We start from the raw sequence: 15,575 nt of genomic DNA, 5'->3' as shown, positions 1-15,575 counted from the left end.
GTCTCATGATCTATGCAAAAAGCTGCAGTGTAGTTGACAGGACTGTAGTTAAAATGGAGGCTCCTGCAGCAGGGGAGGCTAACAGTGAGTCCCACCTAAAATGGCGGCTCCCGCCAACTCAAGATGACACACGTGCTTCTGACTGCCAGGCTGCTCAGAGAAAGGTTACAGAAAACCATCCGGGACTGGCGGGAAAACCAGAGCCCCGCCCCCGTAATGTGAGTGACTCAGTGCAGAGCCAGAGCCATCCAGTGATAGAGCACACCCCTCCTTTAAACTCCACCAGGGGGAGTGAGCACAGTGAACAGCCATTAGACCCTTCTATTCACCAGGAGGAAGAGGAGGAGGAAGGCATTGTCGTAGACATGGAATATTTTCTTTCTGAGCAGGAAACCGAGATAGACTGTCAGGACATACACCCCAATATGTATGTGGCCTGGCGTGCGCCTGGAGTAGATTCTCTTCTCTTCATATGCTCCTGCCTGCAAGAAGCCCACGCTCAGGGAGCCAAAGTGTCTCGGTTATCCCTCGACTACAGGACCATCGAGGTGGAAGGAGAAATGGGCATACAGTGTTTTAGCCCCACTTGTGACTGTTCTAGAGAGACATTGACATGGTGGTCCTACTGTGAGTGTTGCGGTGTGCGGTTATTGAAGTCTATTGTTCCCCAGCATGCCGAACCAGCAGAGGAGACAGAGGAATCACAGCATACAGAGCCTGCTGTGGGCCCGTGTGCCCTACCACGGCCAGTCCGGCCTACAGAGGTACCATCGGTCCCAGGCTTGGGATCAGTACCTGTTGACGACGACAGGGGTGAATTGACTGCCCCAGGGGTGTTGGGTGTGAGCCTCCAGGTGACCGCGGAGCACGATAGCTTCTTAAGTCTGGACACCTGGGCGAATGGTTCCACTCGACATCGCGTCCTGGCGGAGGTGTCCCCCCTAGAAGATAGCTGTCCTGCAGTGCGAGTGGACCAGTACCCACTGCCTATCGTTCCAGAAGAAGAGAAACCCATCGCAAGCCAGCAGAGTGGTAAGGAACCCCCTTGCTCCCCACAGGCTCCGATGGAGGTGGCCGTGCAACAGGCCAGAGTTACGGTTCCTGATCTGAGCGAGAGCCCGTGCGCTCCAATCCAAATGGTCCCAGGACTGGGATCCAACGCTCCCGAGTTTAAGGACAGCAAGTGGACTGCCCCAGAAGTACAGGAGGCAGGTCCCGAGACAGCCGAGGTGGGAACTGACAGCGTCCCCGAGGACCTGTTGGCCACCGAGAATCACCGCAGGGGTAAGGTGTCTACTCTTTACCCCCTGCCAGGTGAAGCAGAGACTTTGAGTAAAGAGACAGTGTCCAGTTCTCGCTTCTCAGTGGAAGCTGAGCACGTATGTAGGGACAAGGACTATGTGGCAAAGGAGCTGGTAGAAGTTGCCTCCTTTGCGCCCAAGAAGAAGCGGCCCATTCGTCACGTAGTGGACCGAGGGAAAGGTCCTGGCCGCCTGGCCTGCTGCTTCCAGGCCATGGATGATCAAGTAAAGGTTGGTGTGAAGGACACTGCGCTATTCCTTCCACCAGGGGGAGGAAGTAGCACTGAAGCAGTGACTGTTACGCCAGAGTGTGCTTTCCGAGAGATTCACCCCGGGGAGGCTCACGGACGCAAAAGTGAGGTACCCCCATCTGATCAGTTAGGGGCACCCCACAAATGGTCTCAGCAAGCAGCTGATACTCAGCTGGCCTCGGGTAATAGTGGGTGTGATATGCCATGTAATTTTGCATTGTGTGAAAATGTGCCATGTTTTGAGGATGTTGCAGTCGATCTGTTAAGTGTACGGGGTATGCCATGCCATTTTTCAGTGTGTAAAATTGTACCATGTTATGTCATTCCCCAAGCGAGGGCGTTGGGTTTTTCACCAGGGGGAGAGTGTAGCCAGGTCATCTTTTTCCCCCTGCGACCCCCCCGGGCGCCTCCGTGGTCACGGACGCTGTCGGGTACTGCCAGCGGCAAGCGGCAGACCCGACGGCCATTCAGGAGGGTGGGGGCCGAGGAGGGAGCTCGCCGGAGTGCAGGAGATCTCCGGCGGCTCTTGCACAGGGCGCCGCCATGTTGCGCCGGTTCGCGCATGCGCAGAGAGTCCCCGGCGGCCCGAGATAGTCGCGCATGCGCAGAAGATCGCGCGAGTGTAGGAGCCAGCCAGGAGAGTAGCGCGAGAGGTAGGGAGAGATTGCGGCGGCCATTAGGGGTTAGTGTAAGCACAGGGAAGGCGCGCACGCGGCCCCAATGTTACAGTAAGGGCCTTGGGACTACAATTCCCAGGAGGCATAGGGAGACAGGCACCAGGTGCCTCATAGGAGCCAATAGGGCTGCAGGACTGCCAGGAGAGCAAGTGGATACATTTGGCGGGCTTGCAGCTACGTTGTCAGTCAGAGGAAGGAGCAGTCAAGGGAAGGAGGTAGGGTACAGGAGCGAGGGACTCCCTGTACTAGGCCAGCACCCCCTTGGCCCAATATAGCCCTGAGTCCCCAGTAGTGTGAGTGTTGCCAGGGACAGCCCTCAGGATAGGGAACCTGTCACTTACTTTAGTTGGCACTGGGGAACAGCAGGGAAGATAAGGACAACTGGGGGGGTTTCATAGCGGTAACCAATCCGGGGAGCCATAGCCCAGGGTCCTGTTGTGAATTAGTGGCACGAGACAGCTGGGGGGTTCATAGCGGTAACCAGTCCGGGGAGCCATAGCCCAGGGTCCGTGTTGCGAGTGGCGAGGCCACTGGGGGGGTTTCATAGCGGTAACCAATCCGGGGAGCCATAGCCCAGGGCGGCGTTGCGCGTAGTACGAGGCAACTGGGGGGGGTTCATAGCGGTAACCAGTCCGGGGATCCATGGCCCAGGGCCCGTATTATGAGTAGGGTGGGTACAAGACCTACCTATATAGGATAGGCAACCCCGAAGGCCCTAGGAGAGTGACCCTTAAGCCACTTAAGGATGCTGTGCTATAGGGACGGCCTGTAGTGCAGGGTGTGTCACGTTGCTGTATCGTTAGTGAGGGACTCAGCGGATGCTGCGGTTCCAGTGAAGGAGTTCGGACCCACGTTGGGGTCACAGAGAATATCGCCAGGATAGGATCAGACGGATTCATCACGCGTCTGACCCTTTGTGAAGCGTTGCTGATCCGAGCACTGGAGTGCTCGGCAGGTATCTACAGTTCTAAGTGCACCACCGGGCCCTTAGCTTAATAGTGACTGCGCAGTCACCCATTGATTCTCTGCAAGAGTGCGGGACATTGGGTGGGGTTCTTTGGACACTGGGTGGGATCACCTAGTGTTGGGGAATCGTCCTGCGAGACGTCATGGTTAGTGTCTCCTCCTGAGAGGGACACAGGTTATATTATGAATGTGATGTGTCGTATTACATGTTAGTAAAGTCCTTAGTTATTATACCCCATTGTGTATGTGATCATTGTGTTTGTCCTGCGAGGATTCACTTCCCCCTCTGGTGGGAGCCATCGCAGGTGGAGGCGCTGCACCTATTGAGTAAGTGGTTACCCCTAGTATAATTGCCCCAGGTTCCCAGTGGCGGAAGCTCAGCCCTCCTGTGAGCCTACAGGTATACGCACCACACCGGTAACACTGCATGTTCTACTCACCCACACTGTATATGCGATTGGGTGGGGTGGAATACCCGTTACATATGTATAGTATATATATATATATACCGCATGGTAATTAACATGATCATTACCTCTGGCTTTTAGTACTAAATTGCTCAACTTCATTGTTTACTGTATACTGTTTGTGCATTTATGTCAACATTACTAAAACTGTTTTTGAATGGACAAATATTCTTTCATTATAACTAATTCATTACTTGAACTGGAACCTGCAGCATGGTCCTATATGTTTGAAGTTGTTTTTTCATGAATTAGTCATTGGCATTTTAGAAGCATCAAACTTGTTTATTTGTACTTCGTCTATTATATAAATATCTTTCTGCTGCAGCAGCAAAAAAAAAAACCTTTTAGGGCTAACTCGCTTTTATGTTTTTTTATTATTTTAATGACTGTAAAATTTAGAAGAGCTTTGAAAAACATTACAGATTTCACTTCTGGTAATCAGAATAGTTATCAGTATCATATTGTTAGTGTTTTCTTTGCTTATTATTTATTTTTATGGAGGATACTGTAGATATTTCTTCTTTTCCTCCCTATGAGCCCCCCCAGATCAAATGATACACACATTAATTACATTTTTTTTTTTTACAAAATCTCAGTCCAATGAGTGAACAACAATTAGCAACAAAGAGTTAATTTCTGTTAATAATAAATTGCATTCCGAGCCTTGTTTCGCGTAGTATAATTTTGTAGCTGTACAAGAGGCAGAAATGCACCCAGTGTAACCTTTCTATGGGTATATGGATGTAGCCATGCCTGACTTGGCTACTAATCTACCCTGCCTGACTTGTAAATCCTGGTACAGTGCAGGCAGTGTTAGTCCCAATCCAGGGTTTTCCCCACCAGCAATCAGCTCCTTGAGGGGGGGGGGGGGGGGTTGGTGATAAGGCCTCTGTTCTGCCCAATCCTGGGCTTAGACATTGAACCCTTCCCCAGGGGCTTAAGGGGTTGCACTTCTCAAATTGAGTTTGTTGTCTCTCCCCTTTGATAGAGACTGGTCTCACAGAGTGGGAGTGAGTACCATACCCCCTGCTCTACCATGGAGTAGGGGAAGAGCTGGGACTGCCCTCATTGCCCATGGCTGGGATTTGAGTCCAGGGACCATCCTAAGGCTGGAGACCAGTATTAGGCTGAGGCCCCACTGCACGCGCCTGCACGCCCGCCTTGCGACCTGGCGGCGCGTGCAGAGTGCTATACTGTGATCTGCGGTCTGCAAGTGGCATTCTGTGGTGCGGGGGGCATTGCTAAAATGGGCTGTGTGGGCGCACCCGTGACGAGGGGGCATGGCCACAAAGCCGGCCAAACTAAAAAAAAAAACATGCCCCCCTACACACACACACGCAGCTCAGCAGACTTCTCCCCCCCCACCTCCCGATCTCCCCCCCTCGCACCCGCTGCCCCGCCTCTCTGATTGGCTCCCTGCCACACCACATGACACGTCGTCGATTGGGATCACAAACTGGTTGTAGCCCCAGCCAACTGACGCTTCACAGTGCGCAGTGAGCCTGGGAGCAAGGAGGGACTAGGGACAGCCAGGGAGCAGGTAAGGGGCTGGTGAGAGGCACGCACACAGCCACACGCACCGCCGGCTGCACTGGGGACCTCGCCTTAAGTATGCAGTGCTGCCTGTATGCTATGCTCTGTGGTGGAGAAGAATAAAAATATTCCGTTACAAAATATACTCCTGCCTGAGTTTGCAGTCTATCAGGGGGAGTGGGAGAGAGTTCTTCTGCAGCAACTGCCTTCAGTACTCCTGGAGCCTGTGGCAGAGTGAGGCGCTGACACCAGAGTGCAGGGGAACCAGCTATCACCCCTAAAGCCTGTACTGTTTCCCCAACAACATCAGGGGGATCTCAGCTTTTCTGTGAGCCAAAAGGTATTCAGCATCAACCACACACCTGGTGCCTGGGGGAATCTCCCAGAGGGTGGGGGAAACACCGCTACATTTAGAAGACATTGTAAGTAGACCGATAGCCCATTTGCAGCCATTGGGACCTGCCACACATTATTTCTTATAATAATATTATACTGTATTCTGCATGTGCTAATTTTGATAACCAGTACCTCACTGCATTTACAGTACTGCAGGTTGTTAAATATCACTACATTTCCTTCTTAACACAACTTATATTTCCAGTAAATGTGTGGTGTTTTAGTAACAAAACTGAAGGGAATCAAACCTGAAAACAATTTTAAAAGCACTAAGCAATTCCTAGTGATGCAATATTTGATATTGTATTAGAGCACAAATCTGCAATAATTAACTATGTTTAAAAGGAAGCCATAGATAATTCATGTTAGTAGTTAATTTAAAATATGCTACTGTAGCTTGTCCAATAATGGTAGAATTCAATGAGACTGAAGTAAACTTCTAATTCGCCCTGCTTCATAGTTCTGCTCCAGCTTCTTATTCATGAGAAAGTTATTTTCTAGGGGTTGAAGTACTTTGGGTCACCTGTTTCAGTGTTTATTTAGCCAATCAGTGGGGTCATTTAGATAAAATCTATTTTTATTATGCCGACTGTAACAGGGAACTTAGGCTAAGGCCCCGCTCCCAGAGTCAGCGCACTCACACTGCTAACAGGCGGGGCGCTGATACTACACAGACCGCGATATGCGGTCTGTAGGGAGCGGGAGCCGGGGCTGGAGGTGGGCGGGAGTGGGAGGATTGACAGGGAGGGTGGGGGCGTGGCTTGATCGGAGGGAGCCGCTACTCTTCCCCCCCCTCCCTCCACGGGCTGCCACGGGCTGCAGGTAAGAAAGCACTCATACATACATACATACGCACACACACACAGACAGAGGCAGGCACTCACGCACTCATACACACACATACACACACATACACACAGACAGGCACGCACGCACTCAGACACACACACAGACAGGCACTCACCTGCTGTCACTCCACTCCTCCCCGCTCCCCGAAGCCTCTCCTCCTCCTGAAGCCTCCCCTCCCCATTAGCTCACAGCCACACCACGTGACGCCTCAACGCTAGGAAACACCATTCTCTGGTGTCTCCTAGCGGCTGACGCGCCACAGCCTGTAGTGCAATGTGCCGCCAGGGGGGACCGGGACCGGCTCGGTGGGGATTCCCCTGCTGGTGGGGAACTCGCGACCCGCCGCCCGCGCCAACGAGCGCAGCGGGTCCCAGGCCTTACCCTGTTCAGAAAACTTGCCTCTAATCCAGCAGTGTGCTGTTTAATTGACCAGTACCTGGCTGATTAGAGGTGTTAGAAAAAGCCTGCCTCTGAGACAGGAAGTGAGAAGACCCCTTAGCACACATGTGAGCTGAACAAGGAGACAGACATCTTGAGCCGGCCAGAAGAGACTGCATGCTGCCAGCAAGACACAGGGGAAAGTACTTCTAAACCTGGAGAACTTAGAATCCTTCCCCTACAAGAGACAGATAAGACTTCCATTTCTAAGACTTTTTGTATATCTGCATATACAGTATCAAGATATATGTTTGGGGCTGGGAGACATGCTTATCTAAAGAGAGTTGTGGACTGCATAGGTTTAACTAGAAATACTCCCAACAGTCAACAGAAGCTTTGTTTGATCCCTTATTTGCATACGTTTGGATGTTTTCTTGTGTTAAAGAAACAGGCGCAATAAAAGCCTTATTTAATTTCACCTTAAAACAGTCTCCATTGCATACCTGCACATGTCCTCTTACACCGATCAAAAAAGGTTTTGGGGATCAAAACAGATGTCAAACTGGGCATAGGTGCCAAATTATAATTGGAAAAAGTAGCAGCAGTATTTCAAGAGTTGAATTACTTTGGACAACCTATTTTAAGTGGTTATAAACAGAAGTTGATCCCATATGTAACATATGCCTGGCCCAATAAGGATTTGAGCATTAAACAGATGCCAAGCTGTGAACAGGTGCACATTTTGAACAGTTTTAATAAATAGCTGAATGGATTCAAAGGTTAAATGATTTTAGGCCACTTATATCATAGTAACTATCCTCAGAAAGGGGTCTCTTACCTAAAATCCAGTTGTGTTTAGTCTTGTAACGCTTGCGCTCACCACGAACAAGGCAGGACCCCAGTACTGAGGTGGGAAAGTATAGAACTGCGCACCCACAGCAGCGGTGGCGCACCTAGAAAGCGGATTGTCAATGTAGCCGGGTCTGGGTTGGAGAGAGTGGGTTACTCCACATACTTGCCGAGGTCGAGGGGCAGAGCCAGCAGCGTAATCGATGTCCGTTGTGCCGTGGTCAGGGGTTGGAGCCGGTGGGGTAGTAGAGTGTCCAATAGCCGTGGTCAGGGATGGAGAAGTGCAGGTAGTCAGAGGCAAGACAGGGTCATTATCCAGAGAGGGTCCAATAGTCAAGCCGGGTCAGTACACGTGAGATCAACTGGACGCAAGAGAAGTTAGGCGCAAGGCAAAGCACAGCAGGAATGCAGGAACACAAGGCTACAAGGGTTTATGCTCAGCAATGAATGACTGAGCATGCAGGTTTTAAGTAGCAAGGCTGGAGCAATCTGTGCGCGAGGCGGAGCGGAAGCGTAACCCCTGCAGAAGCAGGGATTGGACAGAGGGTGCCGGAGACAGGTGAGCATTGTTAGTGCAATCAGGAATCTTGACACGCAGCTGGGGTGCGGTGCACGATTATCACGTGAGCGCGCCACACGTGAGTGACGCGAGTGGGGGCGGGGCCAGGCTCTGTGGAGTTGACAGCCTCCGTGTGCGTGCGCACTCTGTAAGCGGCGGAGAGGAGGTGACAGGAGAATTAAGTAAGGAGGGAACACATCGCAGGGGCCTAAAAAAGAGAGCCCTGACAGTAAGGGAAGGGCTACACGACTGAGCTGCGAAACCCCTCACTATTCTCCCTGTGTTAGGGGGCACAAGAGGTTAAGGAAATGGAGGAGGGGTCAATATGACTACTGAGAGAGGGGGAGGAGAGACTTTCTACCTCATAGATGTGAAAGAGAAAAAGAGAACATTTGGAAATGTGATTTTGAGGCAGTGGCCAGGTCAGATGAGAAAAGAGGACGTTGAAAGTAAATTATTCCCACAAACTAATGGCTGCAGGGGTTTTCTATTTCGTCAAGCGATATTGAAGAAAAGTTTCCCCAGTATTGCTCTGCCTTATTTGGCGGGGCTCAAATACAGAATGTATGGCAGGATGGCATGGTGGCGCTATGATGAGCAGATTAAAAGCAGAAGATGGTACGAAGAAAGCACATGACTTGGAATACCAAGGGCAAGAATTTGCGGCTGGAATTCATGATGCTGGACAAACCAGATTCCTCATATGGGGATGTTGGCGGAGTGCCAGCTGGATCACTGTCCTGTAGCCACAAAGTGCATTGTTAGCGGTTCAATGAAGAACAGTGTCAGTTTGGGAGTGCATGTAAATTTCATCATGAATGCTCTGGGTGCGGGGGGGGGGCGACTCATGAGGAAGGGTATGAAAAATCAAGAGGATTTAAGTCAGCTAAGGATGGGAGGGTGAATGGTGGTGGCATGACTGACTGTAGAAAGGATTGGGGGTCTAGACCGATTTCCAAATAAGGGGGGCAGTGCTTTGCATTTGTCGGTTGCGAGGGTGGGAATTTTGTTGTTTTTTTTGCATTGAGGGGTGTTACAAATATTGATATGCTTTGCCTCACCTGCAGTTACAGGGATTCAGAAGTTGGGCTCCGGAGGTGTGTCAGTATGGGCAGCGTGGCCCTGCAGCACGGTGAGCGGGAGAAGATGGAGTAATGACTTGTGCGGCATTCCGATGCGCTGGGTACGTGGGTTGCATATATTTCAGGATGGAGGCAGAATTTGGAGTTGGATCAGGGTAAGAGTCAGAGATTGAAAGTGCATGAGCAGAAGTGGGTTATGTTTTGTAAGGGACAGTGGTTTGATTGCGGGCTCTGTGGCAAAAAAGATAGCGGGGAGGGGGTCATTTTCTTCAGATTGCTGGGTTTGGAGGTTATTTCTAAAATATTCATGGTGTGGAGAGCCATGGCTGTGCTTAAGCGGTTGTCGACTTCAAAGGATGATAGGAGGCCAATAACTCTACAGTTATTGCAAGGCTGAGACAACAGTGAAGGTTTGTTCATCTTATTTTGATAGGGAGCTGTTTAGCGTAGGATTGATGGTGGGTTTTTTGGGGTCATTATAAGTGAGTGAATTGGTTTGTGAATTTAAAAAAGGACAGGGTGGCTTAGCTATAGAGGACTTGAGGTTAGAAAGGAATTGAGTTGTTTCCTTGATTAGTCAATCAAAGACTGATCAGGTTGGGAAAAGGTAATTGGTTGACTTTACAGGGCTTGGGGGACGGTACCACCTGTCCGGTGCAGTGACTGGGTGCTTATTTGTAAGTAAGACCGGCAGTATCTGGCCCACTTTTTGTGCATGTGAATGTGGGGATATGGCTGAGGTTCCCGTTCTGGAGGATTTTTCAGCTATTTGAATCAGTTGAAATTTGAAGGTGAGACGTTCGGGACTCATTTTGGATTGGGGCTGCATCAGAGGTGGCTTAAGATGGGTTGGGTAGGAAGTGATCTGGCATTTGAGGAGGTGAGAGTCTAATCGCTTCCAGAGTTATCAACAACTTTAGTGCATTAAGTTGTTCTGCAGTGTTAATTTTTGAAAGGTATAGGCGGGCTCCACAGGTGATGTTAATACACTTTGGGGGCAATGACATGGGAACGGGGCAGTCATGAGACTTGATGCAGGCACTACAGCGTGACATAGTGCAGTTACTGGTTCATTTTAAGAGTTGCGGGTAATTTGGTCAGAGATCATGTTTAGAAAAGTTTGGCGCCGGGCACAGGATGGCAAAGCGATTGAGAGGAGTAGAAGGAAAATTAATAAAGTGATGGCAAAGTTTGTGGCAGCTGGGTGGTAAGCTGGTGTTCCACCCAGACTTTGATTCAGGAAATGCGGGTTTATATCGGTAAGATGAAGTCCATCTGTCAGATTTGGATATGGATCTCTTTAATATGACGCTGCAGGATGCTTTACAGAAGGTGGTGAGGGAGCTGTTGACACCAGGGCTAATTGAAGGGTTTTAATAGTGCTGTTTGTGGCTGCAAGGTTTCTACATTTCGGGGGGATAAACCCATGTCACAGTGGGGGGGCTGGGTGATAAATTTGTGGTGTACACAGGATAGTTGGTGAGAGGGAGCTGTATTCGCTGGGCAGTGGGTACAGGGAACTGCCTCAGTATGGCAATTAAATCATAAGGAGCTAGGTGCTGGGTGGTACCTGGAGGATGGGGCCACAGTTGGGTGCTGAGGCTCTGTCAAAAGGTTTGAGGACTCTGGCAGGGTAAAGTTGTCTATTAAATGTTTGTATAACACTTCAATTAATAATGCTGTATCTGTTTTAACCTACAGCTCGGTGACGTGATTATTTCCTTCTATGGGTGGATGGTTGTCGTTGGGAAGAGAGAAGAATAGTGAGAAGGGGCTCGGGTCTACAAGGTCAAGATTTGATCATCAAAACTTGTGCAATTTTTAATAATTTGAATAAGTAGCTTCAGTATTTCAAGCATTAAATGCATTTGGGCCTTCTATTTATCCACACAGGGGCATCCCTTACATAAAACCATAAAAACAAGTTGCATTTTGTCTTGTTCAAAAAAGTTTGGGGCACTAAAAGGGTACCTGATCTGTGAATGATCACTGTGAAATAGGTGCTCCAAAGTAATTTAACCCAAAAATTGCAGCTACTCAAATTATTAACAAATGGCACCATGTCCACTTTGGAAACTTGTTTTGCCAATTGCTTTTTTGGGCCACGCAAAATACAAGTAGGTTTTATATGGACTAAACACTGTGAAAAAGGTGGCCCAAAGTAATTTTACTCTTAAAAAATTACTTTTCACAAATAGTAAGAGGGAGTATAAATAAGAAGCAAATGACCTCATAATTGGTAGTATATTTGTGTAATCATTACATCCTGCAATAGAAACTATAATTTTTTCAGTGTGCAAGAAACTATAAAATACTAGACTATAAAACCTGACTAAACCTTATCTTGTTTTCTGTTTAGACAACAATGACATTGTGGAAAATTGTACTTACAGTATATAATATCAAGTCTCTTGGCCTTGGACCTCAGCTCTTGGTGTTTATCTATTAATGTCTAGTCTGATGCTTCACGAAATCCAATGTACTGTGCTGTACAGAGTGTCCTTGTGGATATTAAACTCCAAAAAAAACCTCGCCCAACAAAATACAGATAAAATTCTCAACATGAAGTTCCATTTTTTTCTTTTCAGACAGCTTATTGTAATAAACATTTCCTAAATTAATCAAATATAGATTCAAGATGAACTTACTGTGTAGAAACTACATAACAACCAATAGCAGGCCTGTTAAAGTTTTGACATGTTCCACTTCCTTTTCCGTTTCGAGTACGTTTAAAACTCTTATTCTATTGGTTAAATGTTTTCATTTAAAAACAGTGCCAGTAAGGCTACCTATGCCCTATTGTGTAAAGCTTAGGTAGCCTCATTGGTACTTAATGGGTTAATGGGAAAAAAATGACTCCTTAGCTACCCATGTTGAGTCCACTTTGGGCAACTGGAATCTAGTGTTAGGAATATATTAACCCTTGTGTTGTACTTTATGGCCAACTAGCTATGTCTGCCCATGGCTTGCTGGCCACTTTGACTACCACGTTAATATATTAAAATGTTAATAACAGTGTGTTTAATTAACTCTTATAATCAGCAGTATTGTAGGTATTTTCTTTTTTTCCTCTGCAAGCCTTATTTCAGGGTCTGGATGGGAGTAAGGGCAAGACTGACATTCAATAGCATTACAATTAATTTAGTTAATAACTCTTGAAATACTGTCACATTAACCCTATGCTAAAGGAGCTCAATTATGGCCTTCATGTTTGACATATAATTATAATAAGGTGTTAATTTGTTTTAAGTATTGTCAGGTTATATACCTTGATTTATTGGAGCATGTTGAATTTAGCACTATAAATGTAACCTACATATTTCTCGACACATTGTGAAATCAGGGCAACCTCATCTCAATCCATGAAGCGTTTCTCACACATACTCCTTTTGTTTACCTACAGTAACTTCGGGATATACATATTTAATTCTTATTCATAATTCAATTTTATATGTTTAATGAACATGGCAATATATTTTTCTTAATTCAGGCTAATAATTAAACACATATGTACAATAGCCTGCATGATATAATTTGATATGCCACATCTGATGCATGAATTAACTTAGATTTTGGTTAACAATGTTGCAAATCTAACCTGAAATGTAAAACGTGTGTGTTTTGTATGGCTCTGTAAGTTTCTAAACTACACTATATTGAGAAAAATGTTTCTGGCTGACTCTAGAGACCCCATCTGGCTGTGAAAGGAACATATGTTAATAAACAAAATCCCAAATGAGCACTCTACCTTCTGTCCATGCCTTAAAATTGTATTTCTCATATGCTAACCTTCCATTGTAAATTATGGACATTTTCTTTTAACTCATGTTACTCTCGCAGAATATACAGCACATATAACAGCTGCCAAACTGGTGCAAGTATCAGCAATCCCACTGAAAATGGATAATTTTAAATTGAGTTCTGTTTACTTATTTACTTGCATCCATGTAGTCCTAGCGTTGCAGGTGAAAGATTTTGCCAAACCTAGAGAACAAATGGGATTTCACAGTGGCTATACCACAACAGACCACAACCAAATTGTATAAAATATGATTTCCCAAAGTAATGACTTCTACTCATTTTAGGATTAAAAGAGTATGAAAAATCATTTTACTCTGTCCACATGTCAATCATTTTAAATGCAATTCGAAGACAAAATATTAAAGAAGCATACATTGAAATTATAGGTACGTTTATGAAAGTGCTAAAACATAACATAAAAAATAGATAACTGTACATGAAGATGCATAAAAGATAAGGCTTAGCTAGGGTGTGTACCAGAGGGACACCATGTTACCAAAGCTTTTCACAGCAGCACTTGACGAATTGTTCAAGGTATTGAACTGGGAAGCTATTTAAAGCAAATTAAATCAAAATCAACAGTGAGTACTAGAGTCACCTACGATTTGCAGACGGCATGGGTACTGTATTATTGCCAGTAGTCAGGAGACCTCAAGTAACAAATCCGAGAACAAGCCAAAGCAAATAAAAACTGGGCCTCCATATGAATCTCAGGAAAACCAAATATAGAGGAATATGGAATGGAATACAACTAAAATAAATTGAAAATATATACTTACCTTGACCATCAAGTATTAATGTATGGGAAACTTTTGAATGAAATCAATATGAACATGAAGATGGGATGGAGCACATCTTACAAGGGAACCATCCACTGTGCTGTCAGAGGATACTTTTTAAACAGTGTATTCTGCCTGTGCTCATATATACATATTAAACTTGGACCCTAACTGCAGAGATAATTCAGAAGTTCCAGACAACTCAAAAGAAGTATGGAGAGAAGTAAGCAAAAATAGGAAAGAATTCCAACAATCGATGCTCAGCTATGGAGAGTCACTGCAATATGATAATATCTTGAGTGATACAAGGGTTAAAATGATCTTGGAGGAACCACTTAAATCCACCCTCTTTAGTGTATCAAAATCCGGTGTGTCTGTACGAGTCTCCTCATACAGGTGGGGGACCTGTAGTGTGTAATATCAAATCTTCGGGTCAGCTATATATGCATGACACCATAATATACACCACAATAGTAATAGTCTCCCTGGAGAATGACACACAGATGAGAATAATGAAAACCCAATCCGTAACTGAAGGAGTGGGAGAACTCACAGTTGAGGGGTGGTTGATCCGTCAGCGTGCATCACGCATGATGTGTAAGACAGTATTAACTGTCCAAAGGGATCAATTAGCAACTTTTCTTTTAGTGCCATTGAACATATATGTAGTCATCCCAGAGGAGGAGATAGAGAATCTCTCCTCAACTGTCGTGAGATGCTTTGGATTTATATCCTTGGGACATTAGCTCCCAAGGGTATGAACATTGACTGGGAGCTAAAGCATTTTTTTAAATAACTAACATGTTTAGATACAACAAATATATTTCTTCCCTCTACTAGTTGATTTTATGGCTGTATTCTATACTCGTGATCAGATTAATTATTATGATAACCAGTTTTTATGATTTTCTGGTCTAGAAGGATCACAATTGATTATATTGAGTGGTCATATCAAATCCTTGATAACATTCATAGATATTTTATGTTCCCTTAATAGAATATACACTAAAGACAAAACAATATATATTTTATAATTTTTTATTTATTGGATTTCATATTTCATAATTAAACACAATATCATAATTCATATATAAATCATATAAATATCTCATCATGAGGATAATATACATATCATCATTTATTCCTAAACTCTGTCTCTTGCTTCTTCATTTCATGTGCTCTGCGTTGTACAATACTCTTCATTACAGTGATAGATTAATGTTAGCATCAATACATGTACATAGGTATAGATATATTATTTAATTATATATAATTTGATATATTATTATTGGACTGGATATATGGATTTGTTTATGTTTATCCATATCTCTATTTAATTATTCTTATTCTTGTTATGCCATTCTGAGTTGGTCGTTGTTTTTAACTCATTCTTTTTAGTTTCCATTATCTACTTCAGTTAATATATTGTGCCTTTTTGTAGACTCTGTAGCTGCTGATGTATATATAGACCCCCGCTCTAGTGATCGGTGATTTAGAACTTACACCCGATTGGACGTTCATTTGGTCCAATTAGATTATACCTTACCAATTTCGCGCCATTGTGTAATACGTCACGCATCAGCTGGAGACGGGGGGACGCCTATATCAGCTGCTACAGACGCGACTTATAAATATTCTCTTTAACAAAGGGTGACGGCCCGAAACGCGTGTTACTCACCACTACACC

The sequence above is a fragment of the Ascaphus truei genome, chromosome 2 (genome assembly GCF_040206685.1).
Source record: "Ascaphus truei isolate aAscTru1 chromosome 2, aAscTru1.hap1, whole genome shotgun sequence".
NCBI classification, from domain to species: domain Eukaryota; kingdom Metazoa; phylum Chordata; class Amphibia; order Anura; family Ascaphidae; genus Ascaphus; species Ascaphus truei.
The sequence above is the reverse complement of the archived record's forward strand: the minus strand, read 5'-3'. Positions refer to the sequence as shown.